Below are 14,907 nucleotides of genomic sequence, written 5' to 3'. Positions count from 1 at the left end.
ACCCACCTGCAGGTATAGAAATATTGGATGTCCGGCTAAAGGCAGTTACCTGTTTTCTTTCTCAAACTTGCAGTTCTAGTTCAATTGAAGAATAACTGAAAGTTCAATGTCTAATGGCTTTTCACCAACAGAGTTCACCTTCAACATTGCTTGACTTCATTTTGGGAAAGAGACTTCTTATCCTGCCACCTGAAATCTATACCAAACTTTAAAACCCAAAGCCTTCATTATTATTTGACTAGCTTCACCCTTCCTGGTTTAGGAAGAAGCTGAGTTCTGTGTGATCCTGTGGATGGATGTTTAGCACGCTTTGTTCCTTGGTGGTAAGCATTATTTAGCAAGACTTTCTGTCAGTTGTTTTCTGAATTCTAATTACTAAGATTTTAGCTTCCCAAGGCAAATACAATCTTACTCTGTGTGTGTGTGTGTGTGTGTGTGTATGTGTATGTGTGTGAAAATTTCAACTTCACGTGTTCATTCTGAATTTTTATGAATATATTACTTTGGTAAAATTCTTTTTTCCCTCTAAGTTCTTTTTAGTCCTTTGGGTTTAGAATAAGCTCTGCGGACTTATTAGTAGGACAAACCAGTTCTTTACCAAGAGGCTGTATGCCACACCCTTGCAATGGCAAGCAGACTCTTATTTTTTAAAAAATTTTTTTAGTCATAGTTGGACACAATACCCTTATTTATTTATTTTTAATGCATTGCTGCAGATCAAACCCAGTGCTTCGTATGTGCTAGGCAAGCGTTGTACTGCTGAGCCACAACTCCAGCCCCTAGACTCTTATTTTTTAAATTATAGGATTATAATTTAAATAAACAAGCAACACTGTTTTTTTAACCACTGTTTTTATTGAAGTATTGAAGGATATGTGTGAGTATCAGTAATGCAGCCAAGAATACCCTTGAAAATATTCTGTATAAGATGCCCTTATCCAGATGGCCTGAAAATAAATGTTCAGAAGTATAGCTTGTTTTCCCAGGTATGATGAGTATTGCCCCAAACACTGTAGTTTCTAAGGGGATATCAGCCCAGATACTTTAATATAATCCACTTCTCATTTCACAGTTATATCAATTGTTAAAATAATTTAATACCAGGTGATAAAATGGACATAAATGTCCCTGAACTTTTTTTAAAGAATATGGAAGTACATTCACTTTCTTTTTATGTGACTTTTATCTTATTACTATACAAATATATATTTATATTATATATTACTACCTATATTTTGCATTAAGTAACCACATATATTTATTGTTTTAAAGTTAGAAATAATCATACATAAAAGAAAATCTACCTGCAATCCCACCACCCCCTCTTCACATTTTAATATTTATATATGTAGATTGTCTTATTTTTGTAACCTATCTTTTTACTTAAATAGTAAGCAATTTTCCAATGCTTTCAGAATCTGCTTCCAACCTTGAATCTAGAAGCATAACCTGAAGGTAACCCTCATGATCTTGGTATATATATATATATATATATATATATATATATATATATATATATATCTACCATATATTTATATATTTGGAAGAAATCCTATTCTTTTGTTGACTTTGTAACTAAAAGATCTATCTTCCTATATATCATGAACAGAATAATTCTGAAGCCTCCCCTTAGATTTATGAGTCATTTAATGATATTGTCTCTCCAGTTCAGGTTTTTCTTAAATCAATAAAGTTTTCAAAAATAATTGATTCAGCCAAGAGGAACCAGGAGAGTGCTTTACAAAGGATGCTACATACAGGAACTTTGTTGAATATCAGAACCAATTCTCTGGATCCATGTGTGATTCAACTTTGTAATAATACCAGTGTCTGGAACAGGCTAAGCCAGCAGTAAATCCTAAATGAACATCAAACAAAATGAAACAAGTTACATAAGAAATCCTAATTCTACAATGTCAACACTGGGGTTGAAGCCCCAGGGGCTATTGATTATGTTTTTCAAATTTAAATCTTTGAATAAAGTGAGACACTAATGAAAATTATTCAATATTTTAATAATTTTGTAAAATAGCCTAGAAGTGGCAACACTAGTAATAACCAACATTTTTTGGCATTTAATATGTACTGGACATTAAATACATGTGAGTCTTTCACATATATGTTTCACAACATTATGAGGCAAGTGTTTTACACCCCATTTTACAGATGCTGTAACTAAGGGACAGAGGTAAAGTAAACTGCCCAATACTCATGTGGATATTCACATCGCAAACAGCAAAGGCTTTGTGTGACTCAGATGCCCCTTGCCTCTTGCATCATCCATACAACCTACGTGACATTCCACAGATGTTTATATGACTCCAGAGCCCATTCTATATCTAGGCTAAACTTCCTGACCTCTAGCAAAGCTGGACAAAGAGGCCCTCTGATAGGACTCATATGTGAACTCCACCAATGGTCCAGATTCTTATGTGGTTCAAGGTAACAGGAATGTCTCTAAGATTATCAATCCCAGAATACAAATTAACCAATATTTCAGTTTTCCATTGGGTCACTGGAAATAATTCTTGATTGTCTTCTCCTTCATTAAGACAATCCCAGCTTTGAAAACATTGTCAAAAGGGTGGTAGCCATAGTAGAGAATAAAGTAAACTGAAATGAATTACCAGAACTTTATTAAAGCTGAGAGTTACATGACCAATTTTAAGGGATAAAGAAAAATGAAAAATAAGCAACTCAAAAATAAGATGAGTTACCCAACCTACACAATATTACATCAGTGAAAAAACGGCAGCAGTGTTAAAAAGAGAGACAGCATTTCCAAGGCTACCTGATGAGTCTTTGAAAGAGAAGTCCAGCTGGCTCTAACCTTTTAAAAAGTGAGATTTTTTTTTCCCTAAGATGTTGCTAACAAGCCTATAGGACAGCTTCCCCATCAAAGGTGAACTCTAAAGAGCAACCTGACTCTAAGAATATCCTCTAATATCTAGGAGGAATACTGTGGTTCTGTTTGCTCACTAACCCCACAATGTAGTTCTTGCCAGTGGTGGCTATAGAATTTCTCTGAAATGTATTTTCTTGGAATGAGATGAAGTAACTCCAAATTATATTTGCCTGCCCCATTCCAGGGGCTAAAGTATTCTTGACACCTTCTATCAGTGTTTCTCAGGCTTGTGGAGAAGAGAGATGGGTGTTGAATAATGATACCATGGAAAGCCCTCAGGTGGACCACAGTCACTTGTGGCTCGTGGCTACTCAGCAAGGGTAGGGGTAAGAATTGCTTTTCCCCAGAGATTTTGGAAAGGACGAGTGTGGTACAGGTAAAGAAGGTGGTGAGGGGGGTTTTACACTAAGAAGGTTAGAAATAAAGACACAGCAGTGACAAAGCATCTCCAAGGAATAGGAAATAAACATGGTTGTGTAAAATGCAGATAGTGAGTGGTGGATAGGTAGGACAGAGTCTATAAATTAGCCAGATATTCTGCTGCAGCTATTCATCAGGTGGTGAACCAGCCCTTCACGAACCATGAACACAGCTTTGCTCTTTTGCTTGTGTGTTCCTTCCTGTATCCTGACGGTGGTGGTGGCGGTGGTGGGGTGGTGGGGTGTGTATTTGAACATTCCTTCTCTCTGAGTGGCTAGCTCCTTGAGGACCAGCCACATGAGTCAGGGGACATTTCAGTCTGAGAATCATCCCTGGAGTTAGGGGTGGTGCAAAAGTGGCACCCGTAAGAGAACACCATATGGAGAAGTTGAAATCAGTTAGAAAACATCTTTTAAGCAAGTTGCTGAGTAAAAAATGAAAACATAACAATGCTAATTAAAGAATGTTTTCCAGAGAGGATAAATGTTGGATTCAAAAAGAAAAAGAGAACTGGCACCAAGGAGCCCTTATAGGGTAATGGAACTAAGAAGCCTCACACTGCACGTGCATGCTGGAGGTATTTGAGCAATGGATTAGGACTGTGTCAGAATCAGTGAGACACTAATGAAAATTATTCAATATGAGTGACTTGAGAAGGTGAAGGCTGATCCAACTCTCTTTACAGGAAGTAGGTGAGTGTAAACCACAATAAGTAAATAAGTTATGATAATGCTGGAAGATCCCTATCCCTTGGCAGGATGTAAATAATCGTTTTCAATCCAGGCCACTCCAAAGTTCTTGAGAAGGGGAAAATTCTTATTAAAATGATGTTTGAGGAAAAATTTTTTGGTAGTGATTTATGTCTCCCCACAGAATGGAGATACTGGATTCAAAAGTAAAAGGGACCGATGATCCCCTTTTGATGACCTTGTCTCTGAAGTAGCCAATTCTGTATCAAAACCTGAGGAGAGAGAATAAATAGACCAGAGGTTTGGGTTCTAGCCTTGATTTTCGATGGGCTACGATTCCTCCTTTCCAGTCTAACAACGTAGATCTTCTCTTTTTAAACCTTTTTTGTCTCTACTTTTGTATATTATCTGGGACAAGTCACATCAGCTCTCTGGGTATCAGATTCTTCAACTGTAACACAAGCAGGTACAACCAGGATTATCACTGAGGATACTTTTTCAAATTTAGAATGAAACTTCAAATACAAGTAAATCACAATCCTAGACACTTCTTCCATGAGCCCAAGAGAGTGATTAGTTCAGGGTTGATTTTATAATGTATGCTTTTTCACATTTTAACATCTCTGTTCAATGTCCTATAACTGATGGTACTTTACAATCATAATTTTTTCTTTCTTAGCAGCTCATAACATAATGATATGTTGTACATTTGAATTTTCTTCTAACTCTCAAATACAGTTAAGCTCAGAGTATATATACAGGCAGATCTGTCAAACATCCAGCGTCACATTATTTAGATGAATAAGGAGCAGAGATGGACTAGGACAAAGAGTGTCCAAAGTGGTTGTCACTTGTTTCATTAATTGTCGTTTCAGAAAATTCTCGTGTACTGGAAGATAATTCCTCCACATCTCCTGCTCCACGTCTATCTTCATAATTGACTCTTCCAAAGAAGGCTCAGAGTCCTCAGGGATTTATTGGTGAAAGCTTTTATTATACTATTAATTGCTATTGTATTTATCATCATAATTATAATTGATCCAGGCCAATGCTTTTCAAAGTGTAGACTAAAACTTATTTGTGGATTGAACAATCAATACAATGAGTCACCATAGTGTTTGAGCAAATAAAGTAACACAAACTAAAATAGAAACTCTCAGTATCCCATAGAGTGAGAGCATCATTTCCTGAGACATCATTTCGGATGTATTTACTTATGTATATACATGCAGATATTCACACATGGGAGTACTGGTTTGTGGTTTAAATTGTATTTCCATTGCGGGTTGTGGTCAAAAAGAGATGCAAAAATGCCATTCTAGAGCCTGCTTTGGAGGTGGCTGTGGCTATTGCAAATAGCTTTTAGAGGGAGCAAAAACATAGAGAGATACTGAATTTTGAGCAGTAGTATTTGAACAGATAAAGTAATGTAAACTAAAATACAGTAATTGAGCAGTGTCTTTGGTCCTCATGAACGATTTGGTCCGTTACCACACCAAACACATTCTGGCAAAATAAAGGGGAATAAGTTGAGCATCCCTAATCCAAAATTCCAAACTCCTAAATGTTGAATTCTTTGATCACCAACATGATACCACAAGTGTGTGACAGGTTGTGGTCAAATACAAGCACATTAAAAATATTGTATAAAATTATCTTCAGTCTATGAGTATAAGGTGTAAAGGAGACATAAATGAATTCTGTGTTTAAATGCAGGTCCCATTGTGAGAATATTTTATTATGTATATCAAAATATTCCAAAATTCAAAACTAAAACATTTCTGTTCCCAAGCATTTTGAATAAAGGATACTTGGCCTATACTTTGGATGGGCTTGAACCCTTATAAATAATCTTTTGTGAATCTGTTCTATCTACAGGGGCTGTCTATTATCTAGGTTCAAGAGTGTTCTTATTTGATGCCCCCTGAATATCTAATTTAACGAATAAATCAATAGAAATTTATAGCAAAAAATTAATTGACTTCTGACAGTTGGTGATACAATTTGTTTTGTAAGAAAATCCCTGGGGAGGTTCTACTTTGAAATTTTGACTCAAATGTTTTAATATCTTTTAGGTAGAACACTCACTAAAGGAAAGTGTCATTGAGGAAGTGGAGATTGTTAAATATCTTTCCTTCCAAATTGCTCAGAATGATAAACAGTCAGGCCCCCTTGCTGGCCTATCGTCTCATTCCATGTTTCCTACACTGACTGTCTGAGCTTCTTCTTTCACTTCTATTTCAAGCATCCTTCCTGTACGTCAGAGCAGGGGGTTCCTACAAAGGGGGAAATGAAACCAGCAGCTGTGATAATGAAAGTGGGAAAGTTTTTTTTCCACTATAACCACTGTAGGTAGGGGAATCAGTGGCTTAACCAGAGGATATCCGTGGCCCTCAGCTTTTCAGATCAACATTCTTCTGACTCGCTTTGAGATTCTGTCCAGGTGTAGGGCCCTGTGATTCTCTGGGATCTCTTCATGCAGCCATTTCCTTTGATAAATGAAGAAACTAAATCCTAGGCAAGTCAGATTCTATCCCAAAGTCAGAAAGTCCATGACTGGCAGATGGGAGGTGACTAAAATGTCCCATAGAAGATGGGTTACATTAATTTAATTAACTGCACTTAGACCCTTTCTCAGGGAGACTTTAAATCTTTGGGATAGGCCTCATACCTGACTAAGATACTTTAAATCTATTATTGAGTTTATAAGTCTAAGTTTATATGTATCTCCTCTTAGTAGAATTTATGGTAGAGGGTTAGAACTAATAAATTCTAATTAATTTTATGAATTATTTACTCTTGTTTTAAATTCCTTGCAATTGTTCGGCATACTCTAGAGCAGAGTGGGGGGAAAAGCTGTGTTTTCTTTCTCAAGATGTTTGTGAGAAATATTAGTAGTGAGCAGATTTCCTCCATGTGGACATTCTACACAGTAATTTTCTCTATCCATTTGAGTACTGAAAAGTAATATCCTCTCCTGTTACCAAGGGCAACACAGAGCACCTGGTTTAAGTGTAGGACTGAGTCACTGATACTTTAAAAGAAATTAAAGTGCTCTATTTATAAGTTGGAGAATATAGGAGATTTAGAAAGGGAGTGGCCTTCAAAAAAATCATTATTTTGAATGAGAAAAGGAAGACAGAATTTAAAATAAGCAAGATGAGCAAGACAGAAAATACTTTCTGACATGTGAGGGAGCAAACAGCCTCAGATGTCTTTGATTAGTGTGTTTTCACAGAGTTGGCTGTCAAGAAACTCTCTATCCAAATGAATTCTGTTTTTCAGTTCATAGCTCAGTAAAATATGTTTTGTTAGAAAAAAAAAGAATTTATCTTGAATAGCATGGTTAAAACTGACAAAATAAAATATTTGAAAAAAATTAAAGCAATCTGATAATGGAATAATTATATTCAAAATACCAAAATATATACAATAATGATAAAGATGCACATCAAAGTTCACTCCTTCAATCATTATGCAATAATTTAACTGTTAGTGAAAATTAATAAAATATATTTTTGATATATTGAACAGAGAGATTATAAACTTACATATGTGAAATTAGTCATTAGAGTTCTATAGTTCTTCTTTCTCATTACTCTTCTTTAAAGAAAATCAGCAGTCATCTTAATAGTGGTTCCTGAAAAATCTTAATATTAATAGGGGGAATCTTTGGTGAAATTTTGGAGGGGTGTGTGTGTGTGTGTTTTCTGTTTTCTTTATTTTTAAGGTCTTATAAAATCACTGTGAATTAGTAATAAATGTGTTTTGATATGGGGGGAGGATTTACCCTTCCTTCCCATAGATATTTACTCTATCTTGTTTATAGGCAATAACATTTTAACAATTGGCTAGAATTTTCTTAATTTATGTTGAAATCACTTCATTTTTCCTGAATGTACCTGACAGTTTTGATTAACAAGATTATAGATGAGAATATAAAATAAAACAAAAATGGTTGTAAGCATCCAAATGATGTTACAAAGTTCACCCCCTAAAACCAACAGACCGACCAATTCGACACACTGAAGGTCAGGTGTCCTGCTTATGTACTAACTCAGCTCCATTTCCTGTTGCCTCATACAAACTTTTGTTCACACAGCTATTTGACTTCTAAATCCTTAGTAGATTAGAGACAAATTAGAAGGAGAGTTTAGGTGGGTAGAGCAGCTGCTGATAATGTGGTGACAAGGGACAGAAAAGTGTAAGAAGAAAATTCAAGAGAAAACTTTTAAACATCCAGTTGATCTAGGAATTGCGCATGGGAGCAAGCAAGTTCAGAGCCAGGACCCAGCTTATCACTGTGGAACTGCAGAGACCATAACTTAATTTTAACAATAGTTAAAACTCAGTAATAAAGGAAAGGCAAGGATACAACTAGAGTGTACTTTTTTAAGAAAGCAAAACATGTTATTTAATACAATTTCCAAGTGAAATAATAAAAATATTCTAGTCTTCAAGGGATAAAGTTATCAAGTTATTGGATGACTCATCCCCAGATGTTTCAGAACAACTTATTTTTATTGTAATTTTTTAAGCTTTTGCTCACTTTTCTCATCACTTGGAAACAGTTGCTTCTTTGCAAGTATTAGGCCAACATTAGGGCTATTCCATTAATAGTTCTGCCATAGACTCATACCACACAGACAGTTAAAGACAAGATTGTAACTGAATTGTCCTATTCTTGTTTTCCATGGATATTCATCCCAGTATCCACTGTTGGCTAATAAATATCTTGCATTGTTTCTGTACATCTAGTGCTGTTGCTGCCTTGTGGAACTTGCTGGTGTATTCTTTATGGCAAAGAGCAGATCATGGTTAAGAATTATCTGGTTGCAGAGCTTAATCTTAAAAGTTAAAATTGGGGGACCTAGCATCTGGGAGTTGAAAACAATACTGACTAACTGCTGACACAGAACCCCCGAAATCTCTATTATTGCAGAAAACAAATCAGAAACAAACTTAACAAAATCCAGTTGGTTGTCAATGAACCTTTATTTATTTATATGTGGTGCTGAGAATTGAAGCCAGTGTCTTACACATGGGAGGCATTCACTCTACCACTGAGCTACAACCCCAACCCCAGTTGGGGTTATTCTTGACCGGTTTAAGTGCCCTTCTTCCTACCCTTGTTCCTTAAGTTTTTCTTCTGTGAAAGTTTCACTTTTGCTAATGCCAATCCCCTTTTACCCTTCCCTCTCAAAATTTCCATTTCCCTAATAAGTCTGGAGGTTGTTCTGCTTACTCGTCGCCTCCCACAGCTCCTTGGCCATGGTCCAGGGCTGGTGGGTGGAGCGCTGTTTGCCAGGGACTGTCTGGGTCAGAAGTGGCTGAGCTGATGCTCAGCTGGAGAGACAGACACCCAGTCTCCAGCTGCATGGCTAAGAGATAAAGGCCTCTTTCAGCGCCCCCTCTCTTCCTCCTCCTAGATGGATAAGGGATCACAGCAGTTTCTTTCTCCATTTCTGTTCTTTGCCCATCCATCACAGTCCGCTGTCCCCTTCTCTGTACTGTCAGCTTTCCAGATGGAGTACAGGGACAGAGAATTGGGGAGACCCATCATTTGTGCCTGGAAACTACACAGGACCTAAATATAAAAAGGAAATGTCCCATCCAAGCCAAAATGTCCTCAGTGTCCTCTTGTCAAAGTGTCAATTTCCACTGAATTTCTGTAGACAGATTGTCATTCCATTGCTCTTGGAGACAAGGTCAGCAATCCCTCAGTTATTGCTGAGGAGGCTCTTTCTCTTCAGCAGACTGATTTTTTTGTTTTCCACACTGTTCCCCTTGTTCCAATTTCTATTTTTCTTTCCCCTTTCGCCGCCTGCTCTCTGCTGTACCAACTCAGCCTCCTGCACTCCCGGGGCACTTTCCCAGCCCCTCTGCACCCTTTCCCATTGGCCCGCACCTGCCGCACGCCCCTCCCACCGCCACCCATCCCCCTCCCCATCTCAGTCTTTTCCCCCTTGTTCCTTTAGGTAGTTTCTGCCCATGATCCTTATCTTTTCTGTCCTTCGTGTTCTGTTTGTCTTTCTTTTCCTTTTCCAATAAACTGAACCCAGCAAGAAGAAAGGACATTTCCTGCCTGTGAAGTTTTGCCATTGCACTTTAACAAAAATAAGCACTGCCAGTAAAATTGCTTAATACTAATGAAAAATAAATGTTTGCAGAAAGTTAGGAGGCAGGACAAAAAGTACTTCCTTGCTAGGGCTAAAGTTAAAATGAGAAGCTCTTATTAACTTAAAAGAAGATAATTTTTTATAATAAATAATGAGCCAAAGTTGGAAAACTCAGTGGTTAATATTCCTAAGGGTCTATGTTCAGTTCTGTCCTATTGAGTACTTTTACCTAATATTTAAAAGTCTGTCACTCTGTGAATGATTTTTGCATTTTAAAAACTATTAATTTTCTTAATAAAATAAATCCATAGTAAAAATTTTTAAATATAAAATGATATAGAATAACGAGGGGGAGGGAAGAATAGAGGAACTTTGGATTGGGCAGCCAGAGGAGGTTGAGGTGGGCAGGAGGTGGTGGGAAAGATGTTTGAATGAGAGGGACACTATTACCCTAAGTACAGGGTATGACTGCAGGAATGGTGTGAATCTACATCTTGTACAACCAGAGAAATGGAAAGTTCTGCTCCACTTGTGTAAAAAATTAAATTAAAAATTAAAAAAATACCCCAAATGATAGAAAGTTGTTCTCCCATCTACCCAGATTCTAAGCCACTTTCTCAGATGCAACCAAAATGAATTCATAATCATAACATGGATCTGTATAGATACATCAATAATAACATATGTGTATATACATAATTCTATCTTTCTATATTTATTCATCCCTTTATTTGGAATATATTTGTATGTTTGTATAAATATGTCAAAACATACTCTACTGTCATGTATAACTAAAAGAACAAAAATAAATAAATAAATGGAAGCATACTATACATATTATAATGCAACTTGTTTCATTCACTTAATATAAAATGGAGTAAATTCTAGATCAGCATCAAAAATCTACATTGTTCTTTTCCACTGCTACATTAGTTCCATTTTATTTAATTTATCATATCTGAGCAATTCAAAGACTTTTTGAACTTTAGAAGCTTTACATTCTTAAAAATAACTGCAGACCTCAAACAATTCTTTAATTAGAAATTAATCCCCAAATATGTTTAAAATAAAATATATTTTAATTATATCCTTTTAATCAATTTATAAGCCCATTTCACATTAACATAAACAACATATTTTGTGAAACTTAAAATCAATTATATTTTCAAAGATAAAAAGATTTAATGAGAAAAAAAATTGGCATTGCTTTATAAAATTTGCAGATCTCTTTATAATGTTTGGCCTAATTGGACACAAATGGATTCTCATATTTGCTTTTTAATGCAATCTGTTACAAAATATTGTTTTGGTTGAAATATACACAGAAAATCTGGTTTCACATAGCTATGTTGTTGGGGAAAAAGGAGTATTTTAATAATCTTTTCAGATAATTGTAAATGCTTTTCTCTTTCTCTCTTTCTCTTTCATTGTTCTGGGGATTGAACCCAAGGCCTCATACATGCTGAGCACTCTACATGTAATCTGGCTATGTACCCAGCCCTCTTTTCTAAAACTTATGCACCTCAGAGCATTAATCTCCAGACTATATAAAGAACCAAAACAAAACAACAACAAAAAAAACCTTAACACCAAAAAGCAAAAAGTTAAAAAAAAAAAATCAATAAATGGGAAAGGAAATCAACATTTATAGCAGATCAATTTATAATAGCTAAGCTCTGGAACAAACCTAAGTGCCCTTCAACAGATGAAAGTATAAATAAAAGATGGTCTATATACACAGTGGAATACTACTCAGTCATAAAAAGGATGAACTTATGACATTTGCTAGTAAATGGATGGATCTGGAGTGTCATGCTAAGTAATAAGCCAATCCCCCAAAGCCATGAACTTGACAAGAGCCAGAAAGAACATTTTAAATGTTCTCTCTGATATGTGGATTCTAACAGACAATAAGAGAGAAGGGAAAGAATAGAAGTTCAGTAGATTAAACAGAGGGGAATGAAGGGAAGGGAGAGGGGGAACAGGAATAGGAAAGACAGTGGAGTGACTGACATAACCTTCCCATGTACATATGTGAATACACCACAGTGAATCGCCACATCATGTACAACCACAAAACTTGGATCCTAATTAGAATAAGATATACTCCATGTTTGTATAAATATGTCAAAACATACTCTGCTGTCATGTATAACTAAAAAGAGCAAAAATAAATAAATAAAATCTAATTTTGAGACAGGGTCTCACTACAATGCTAAGCCTTGCCTCAAACTTGTGATCCTCCTACCTCAGTCTCTGGAGTTGCTGAGATTATAGGTGTGCACTACCAAATATGGCCAAAGTGGTAATTTCTTAAGGTTAGTTGCAACATAGAGTCTGAAACCACATCAATAGACTTTTCCTATTTTGTTATATTAAAATCTGTTGGTCTATCTTACTGTTTGAATGAAGCATGTACCCATGCATGATTTTATACCATCATGCATTAGTCATTTGAAAAAGAGTCTTCACTGAGGTATATGCATATCTCAACCGAGATATATTTTATTATATTGTAGAACAAAATTATATTCATTAGTATTGTCATTAATCTTCCCAGAAAGTTTTCAAATACTGGGATCTTGTCAAGATCATGAGGGCAGACATAAGCTTTCCAAAACTTGAACTTTCCCTTGAAAGCTCAAATTTTACCATTGTCAAGAAATGTGGTCCTTTGTTTTCCTTGAAATAACATATTCATTTCATCTATTTTTGGGTATCTGCCATATACTCAATTCTGAATAACTGTAGTTTGTCTGTCAGTCATTTTTTTCTTCAAGAAAAATGTTGTTCCATTAGAGTTCCACGGCAACAAAAACAACTGCCTAAAGTGCTTTTTCTTGAGATAACCCCCGCAGCTCAGCATATAACGGAAATGCTTTCTGCATGCTTCTCATTTTGTTGCATAGAATATTAAAAGACAAGTATTCCAGGGCCAAGATTGAATGAATTGGTCATCTGGACTGCTTCATCAAGGACATTCTTAAGTAACACTGGCTTTTTAAAATAAATGAAACAGTGTGGTGGTGAAGAATTTAATGCCGACTCTCTGTGTGATGTCATTGCCTTGATTCTTGCAGTCTTACCCACCACACTTTTGCACTATCTGTGCAAATGTTGAAACAATGAAAAAGGTGAATAAAGTCTTGGTATTATTAGGAAAATAGCTTTGATCTCCATGCAATTAAGCCTAGAGGTCTAGGAACCACATTTTAAGTACTACTACCATGACTTATTTAACTAATTCCACCCTTGTTAATTGTTTCTGGTATTTTTCTAATACAAACTTTTACACAATAAATATCCTCAAATCAATGTTTCTTGATATTTCATTTTCTCTATATGTTAGATGATTTCAGCTTCAAGATTATTAGAAGACCTAGGAAGTCCTTTATTTTCTCTCTCTCTCTCTCTCTCTCTCTCTCTCTCTCTCTCTCTCTCTCTCTCTCATCACGACTACTAACATATATTTGGTAAAAGGAAAGGCCAACCACCTCTTATTGTGTAAATATCACCCTTGGGTATATGAAGATGTCAGTTGATCTGCATTCAGAGATTCATAGAGAAGAAGAAAAATACCCCCCGCCCCCAAAAAAAAAAAAACCCAGAAGATAGAGGACTTTGATCAGTATTGTGCTATAATCCTCTTCATAGGGATACTTTGGAAATTTTAGACACTACCAAAAAATGGGAGTTGTTGATTTAGAAAATATTTTATTTTTGAACAATTGAATTACTACATAAAATAAATTACTGATGATTATCTATTTAGTCGCTCAAAATTACTTTTGAGGAACCTACTGTGTTCATTCAGCATATGGTCCTAATACTAAGCATTGCAGACAGTAAAAATGTATTAGGGAACAATCTTCACTGCAAGGACTTGACCAAAAGTGGTTTTAAAGCTTTTGCAAAGTCAGCTGTGAAGACCACATCCACTCTCTCAGTTTTAGACCTATGTATTTACATAGTGCAAATATGTGGTCTTTTATCTCATTAGTAACTAAGGTGCCTATGTAGCCCTGGGCTTACACCGGTTGCCCTCAGCATACTTGTTAGTAGTACCCTTTCACTCTCCAAATGGAGAAATACATTACATAGTTATGTCTTAATAGTGGACTTAAGAGTTTCTTCCAAGTCTCATCCTTAGATTTTTTATATAACCCACCAAAAGTCTTTGGTAGAAAAGCACTGTCTATGTGCTTTGTATGTTTTCTATACAGATTTCTATACTTTCAAAAATGCTATGAGACTATTAGATCCTCGTTTTACAGAGAACAAACTGAAACCTAGAGAGTGCAATGATTTTCCTAAGGCTGTAGACAAATAAATGGCTAAAGTAGGATTTTTATGCTTTTACCTATTTTCAAAATTCAAGTTCTTTCCTCAGGTTTTCAAATAGTGTTTCATGGAACCAACATCAAAATCACCAGGGTGCTAATTCTGAAGGCAGATTATGGGGCCTCACTCCAAACATACTGAACCAGAATCTCTCAGGACCTAGATGTCCACACTTACCAGCAGTTCTATATGTGATTCTCATGCATTGGGACGCTTAAAGACCATTGCTTTCAATTATACCACTTCCAGAGCGCAGCACCAATGATATCTTCAAATAAAATATATTTTTCAAAAATTCAAATAAAGCATAAATAGCAGAGATCCTTCTTGAATTTTGTTTTGTCTTGCTTTGTATCAGGGATTGAATGCAGGGGCGCTTAATCACTGAGACACTTCTCCAACCCCCTTTTTTTATGAGATGGGGAGTTGCTTA

General features: G+C 35.9%; 1 protein-coding gene and 1 long non-coding RNA gene across 10 annotated transcripts in view; one reads left to right on the top strand and one right to left on the bottom strand.

The window, feature by feature from the left end:
• The window catches only part of Rasgef1b (RasGEF domain family member 1B), a 560,746-nt gene that overhangs the window by 94,111 nt on the left and 451,728 nt on the right, over positions 1–14,907 (bottom strand). The window lies entirely within an intron of this gene.
• LOC124081784 (uncharacterized) overlaps positions 1–14,907 on the top strand; it is an 84,805-nt gene that overhangs the window by 22,274 nt on the left and 47,624 nt on the right. For 4 of the 7 annotated variants that reach the window (XR_006848121.2, XR_006848122.2, XR_006848119.2 and 1 more), the window contains exons 2-4: positions 263–323; positions 3,800–4,017; positions 4,890–4,994. This is a non-coding gene — a long non-coding RNA (uncharacterized LOC124081784). The remainder of the gene's footprint in view (positions 1–262; positions 324–3,799; positions 4,018–4,889; positions 4,995–14,907) is intronic. The other 3 variants (XR_009225268.1, XR_006848120.2, XR_009225269.1) reach the window with 2 other exon arrangements.

This window comes from Marmota monax, unplaced genomic scaffold (genome assembly GCF_021218885.2).
Source record: "Marmota monax isolate L192 unplaced genomic scaffold, Marmota_monax_Labrador192_F-V1.1 WCK01_AAM20220418_F8-fsc00398, whole genome shotgun sequence".
Lineage (NCBI taxonomy): Eukaryota > Metazoa > Chordata > Mammalia > Rodentia > Sciuridae > Marmota > Marmota monax.
This window is presented reverse-complemented; position numbering and strand designations above follow the sequence as displayed.